The following is a 6,000-nucleotide window of genomic DNA, read 5'->3' on the forward strand; positions in this document are numbered from 1 at the left end:
ACAGTTCACTGAGTTATGAAGATGACAGGTGGGTTATGAATTGGTGGTTTGCATTAAAAATCAATTGTTATAGCTCTTTGTTTTTATCAAGTGATTTGACATAAGCTTCATCATAATCCTGTTAGGTGAGTTTCATAACTATTATCATTAATACTTTCATTCAACAGATAAGGAAAAAAGGAGATTCAGAGAGGTTATGTATCTGCCTTAGAGCACACAGCTCTGTAATGGAGCCACATCTGCCCAAGCCTATTTCTGACGCCAGCATTTTATCGCCATGCCATACCATATACTTCATGAAGTAGGCGTATTAAAAAGATTTAAGCAAGTGTTACTTAGGAATGCAAGAATATATTATATATTTTTATTTCATATTGAAGAAAGTAGCCAAATAGCCTGGTATTACAAAAATGCACAGTTTAAAAAAGCACCAGGATCCTATGCCTGGGTTTTCTAGGAGGACAGATCACATACTCAACATGCAATTTCACAGGGATACACTCACACACAGACACACACTCGTAAGATGGAACCATGCGCACTTTAGCACCAACAGGGTACACTGCGCCACTGTGTACTGTAGATCCTCTTTCTGTGTATCCAGATCCACATTTTTATTACTAATTAAAATGTCCAGATGGTAAAATAACACCTGATCTAAGGGGCTTTTAAGTACAGTAATTGTCAACGCTCAACTCCTACATTGTTAACAAATTGAAAAAATTGGCCTGGACTGAGTTTTACATGTACTGTTTCCAAACCAAAAGTGAAATGCAGTTAAAACTTCAATAATTTGAACAGAAAAATGCCCACAGGAAACTCTTTACCCAGAAAAAAAAAAAGGAGAAAAGATCTGCCATTCAAATCATGACTATTGAGAGAAAGTCTGCAAACTCCAACAGAATCGAACGTCATATCATAGCAATTCAGTTTGTGTTTTATAGGGGAAAAATACACAATAGGGGGGAAAAATGAGGTTAGAGCTAGCTGTTCAATAGCCATTCAATCCTATCATTTCATAAGGCCTTTCTCTGCACCTTTTGTGTTATGGGTTTCTAAATAAAAACCAATTAATTTTTAAATGTATTTGTGTCTCTTTCTTTTTTCTTGCTTTGTTTTTATTTTTGTTTTTGTTTTGCATTTCTATGCCACATACAGGTACAGACCTTAATCATAATGCCAAAACATTTATTATCTCATCTGCTGTTTAAAAATACAAATTCTGGGATGACCCCTGAAATTCAGGTTAGGCCTTCCTTCATGAATAATATACTTGAGTAAATGACAAATGCTTTTAAAAATGTTTTAGCAAGTTACTTCCTAATCCTAAAAGGATTCTACTTCTTTTTTTTTTTCCTCAAGCAAACATTTTTGCAAATATTTAGGCTGCTTTGATACGCAAATGTTCTCCCAAACATTTCCCCCAGCCAGCCAGCCACTGAAATCTCTCCACAGACCCCAACCAATGGGAAAGTTTGCAAGGGAAATAGGAGAAACAACTGGAGAAGAACACTGCCAGGAACCCTGGCTTCCCTGGCCACAAACAAATGTTGATTTTGTTTCAATACCTGAAACGAGACCTTGGGATGTGTTAGTGAAACTCCTTTAAAATGCCCAGTCATGGGGCTGTAATTCCCCTTGACTGAAGCAACAGTTTCTGGGGAGGGTAAAACTGATCGCCCACAGGTTTCCTATTTCAGAGTTCAATAACTCCAGTAAATGTGGCTTGCTGCTGGACAGTGAAAATCTCATCACTGTTAAAAGAAAATGCCCACAGGAATTAACATGTGAGAAACAGGAAACAAAAAAACAAAACAAAACAAAACAAAGCAACAAATAATAGCATAGCCAGAGTCTCAAATCTTAACAGGTATAATAGGAGTACTTTCAAAAATGTTCTCCCAAGGGAATAAGCCAGGGGAGAAGAGGTCCCTAGAGCCATCCTTACTATATAAATAACTCAAGAAATCACTCGTGCAAATGAAGGATTTCTAGAAATAAAAGCGAGAGGATAGCATTCCAAAATAACTTGTAAATACAGGATCAATACAATGATTATGAGTGACAACAAACTCTAAGACTCCTTTTCCCTTTTATACTCTGCTTCAAAAACATCCCCCAAATCGGGTTTGGGAAATAATGGGATTCTCCAATAACAGGTTAACAAATCATTTCACACCATGTCTCCAGTTTATTCAGTAACATAAGCCACCAGAGGCTGGCTACACAGAAAACAAAACCAAATTTCAGGATTCTGGTAGCTAGCACCACGCTAGGCGTTCCTTCGGAAGGTGTGAGTTGGTGTACTTTGTGAATTTGGTGGGAGAAGAAAAGTTAACAGTGAGTTTACCAAAGCCAGTGGAATGTTGAGCTTATAAAATTACAATGATCTGCTTTCTCAGCCACGAACCTGCTAATCTACACTTGTTCCTTCAATTCTGCTATCATTTCCTCATTTACACATATTAGAAGTGGTCAAAGATTTCATCAGATGTGGTTTTGACAACAGCAGCAAAGTGCCTAAAGCCACAGATTTTTAATTAAGCCCAAAATACAGATTTTAGGGGAAAAAGAACCAATCACAGCAGGAAGGGCTTTAAAAGCTGGTGGCGGGGGGGGGGGGGGGGGACATTATCTTGAATAGTTACTCTGCACTTAGTTGCACTATGTGAGAAGAAAAGAAAAGGGCTCTATAAAATGTCAGAATTAACCGATCGTTTCAGATTGCTTACAGGTGAAATTCTACCATCTGGATGGGCAGTTTGCCCGCATAAAATAGAAGTAAACTATAAGGAAAAAAAAAGTAAATCCTTCTTCTGCCTCCTATTTTAACACAATAGATTTTAAGGGAAAGAGGACAGAGCCACCATAATCTCCAGACATCAACACACACACACACACACACACACAGGTACAAACTGAGAAAACAAAAGTTGGAATAAAGCAAGAGACAAATAAAATTCTGTTTCTTGGAACTCTGAGATGTAATGAGGAATAAAAACATAGTCATTCTTAATCGCATAACAGGGGAAAAAATTTACTTTCAAGTCCTCATTAAATAACTGATGAGACTGTCTATTTTACTGAGATACTCTAAAAAATAAGACCTAGGCTATCAAAGTTTCTATCTTCTCCTAACAAGGCATATTTATATTCTTTATTTATGCTGGGCTAGCAACTTTGGGAATTACAATTTAACTTAAAATAAACAGGAAACTGCATCTTGGGAACTGCCTGAAGTTGTTTTCTATCATTTGAGAGTGAAAATGCTTATAAATTTGACAATTTATAAAGACATATGCTTTCATTCTCTCTTCTTCTTAATCCTCATACAAACCCTTTTGAAAAAACTATTTACAACTATTCACAAAAAACAAAAAAAATCTGACTTTAGTGATAATCATTTTTGTAACCTAATGATCAAATCCCAAATCAGGTCAGAATTCTTTAAGGTTTTTCCTTCTAATGTTGACAGGGGAGACAGGACTTTCAACTGAACTCTAGGCTGGTATGACAAAACATGGTACTAGGTTGGCACCCAATGGTTATTTGCCAATTGGAGTCACACATTTTGAAAGCAACACAAAGAGGCTTTATAAATTAATAGCTCTCTGTGCTGAATGCTTGTCGATAGCCCTGTTCTGAGGTTTCTGGGTATCCATTTTGATTGTACAGTGTCTCTTAAAATTACATCTGAAGCACAACACTAGACCAGAAGTGTTGAGTGAGAGAATTATGGGCACATTCCCAAACTCTTACACTCAACCACAAAGGGAATAGACTAAAAGAAAAAGCACTAAAAAAAAAAAAAAAAAAAAAAAAAAAAAAAAAAAAAAAAAAAAAAATTATCCAAAAAAGAAAGGGGGAAAAAAAAAACCCCAACCCACCCTGAATAGAGAAATAGAATACTTGCTTTTCTTTCGACCTTATGGGTAGCACACGGAGGGAGGCACCAGCAGATCTAAGCACAAATACGTGATGAGGAGTCGCCAAAAAGCATGTGGCTGAATAAACTGTCGTGGCGTGAATTTGCCAGCGAGAGGACAGAACACAACATGCTGAGGCTTGGCTGTCCTAACATGTTTTACTATGTAAATTTAAATAGTCTTGAAAGGGAAAAGGGAAGAGGGGAAAAGGTGGAGGGTTTTTTTTTAATATTGACAAAAAAAAAAAAGTTTGCCAGAAATTCTCATACTTGGGTCACAAATAAAAGTACGTTCATTGCTGTTATAAAAAAAAAAAAAAAGAATCTAGTTCTTAGGCTAAAACTCATCACATGTTTCCTATGATGGAAATTTAGGGGGGTGGTTTAAAGAGTTAAAGACTCCCTACCATTAATTTGCATCTGGTGCTTTTAGTGTGTGTGTGTGTTTTTTTCTTCCCTGAAAAGTTGGCAGAGCTGCCGGTTTTCCATAATGCAAGCATTTGGGAATTGTGAGCGGAATGAAACCGATCCAATCTCCTGACTGCGACATGAATTTTCATTAATTACAACCTTGTCAGCAAAAGCATTATCAAAGCTGAATATGAAAATGCTAATGAGTCCTCATTTGCATATTTTTCTTTGTTGGAATGTCATTAATTATTACATTTTATGATGATGAATGCAGCTGTCGAAGCTCTCCGATGCATAATTAGCCATCAGAATGCCAGGAGCCGATCAGCATTTTTGGGTGAAAAAAAACAAATTTCACTTCCACTCTCCCCCCATCCCAACACATACACACGCACGCGCGCGCGCACACACACACACATACACACACATACACACACACACACACCCCTGATGACGACAGTCCTGAGGCCGGACTTCAGGGAAGTTGAAAAGGGGTCGCGTAGAGGGAATTCATTTTTGCTTTAAAATTACTTTGTTTTTAGCCGATAACGGTCTTATACAATAAAAGCAGTTCTTAATAAAAAAAAAAATCGTTATTCCAGCTTAATTAATGCCACGCTTAATTATAACACCATGATGTCAGCGGTTTTAATTAAGTATTGGCTCCGTTACAAAAAAAACTCCTCGCTGCAGTAAGAGTCACAATACACAGATTTGTGCAAATCATTTCTGCGATTTTTTGGTCTTCCGTGGTTCCTGAACTATTCAGATATTAACAGGCAGCGTGAAAACTCCGGGCACACACGCGTGCGCAGGAGGGCAGGCACACTCACGCGCACTCCCACACGCACGCACGCACCCACACCGAGCAAACGGGAAAACCCGTACTTTCCGACGGCATTACTTGGATAGATTTTAGAGCTTACCTACTTGACCACTTTTTTGAGCTAAAGTGTAAGTGAAGATGACAAAACATAGCTCATCCTCTCTCAGCCGCTGGGAACGGTGTTTATAAGTAAAAAAAGAAAAACAACACAGAGCAGATGGGACCATTACACATGACCAAACCAATCAATCACAGATGAAGGGCCCAGGTGCAGCGCAGCCGTGCAACAACGCACCATTTCACAGTCTGTCAGACACACACACACGGTCGTCCATGAGTGACCCTCCTCGGCTCCCCCCGGACCTCATCTGGAGCGCTGCGCCCCTCTCGCCTGCCTACGCTCCAACTGACGTCTTCATAATCGCCCTGTCTTTCCATCCGCTTGGCTCCTGGGAAGAGGGGAGGATGGAAGGGGTGGTGGCGACGTGGGGGGGGGGGGGGGCAGAGGGGGGAGGGGAGATAAGGACAGGGGCTCCCATCAGTGTCACTTGCGAGGAGTCCAGCCTTCTTCCTTCTGCCCTCCCACGGCCCCTCCCTCCCAAACCACCACCGCCATCGCTTCTCTAACCATCATTAAGCTCATTAATTTTTAAGGGTGACTGCTTGGTTGCGGCACCCCAACTGTCAGCCATTAGAAATAGAAATTTCATTGGTGAGTTTCTTGCCCTGGGAGGAAGAGAGATGTGTGTAACTGGACAAAGTCACAATTAGAGGGAAACGGTAGGCATTAATTAACTGCAAGTGGTTACTAGTACTTTCCATGTGCACCCCCCCCCCC

At 39.6% G+C, this 6,000-nt stretch overlaps 1 protein-coding gene across 9 annotated transcripts in view; it reads right to left on the minus strand.

Annotated features, from left to right (window-relative positions):
* Positions 1 to 6,000, minus strand: part of TCF4 (transcription factor 4) — a 346,933-nt gene that overhangs the window by 185,607 nt on the left and 155,326 nt on the right. Inside the window, exon 1 of one of the 9 annotated variants that reach the window (XM_059409724.1) lies at positions 5,263 to 5,281. The exons of the other annotated variants lie outside the window; for them this stretch is intronic. The gene's annotated coding sequence lies outside the window, so the exon portion shown is untranslated. Of the gene's footprint in view, positions 1 to 5,262; positions 5,282 to 6,000 lie in introns of those variants that run through there. 9 annotated transcript variants of the gene reach the window in all.

Source organism: Mustela nigripes, chromosome 8 (genome assembly GCF_022355385.1).
Source record: "Mustela nigripes isolate SB6536 chromosome 8, MUSNIG.SB6536, whole genome shotgun sequence".
NCBI lineage: Eukaryota > Metazoa > Chordata > Mammalia > Carnivora > Mustelidae > Mustela > Mustela nigripes.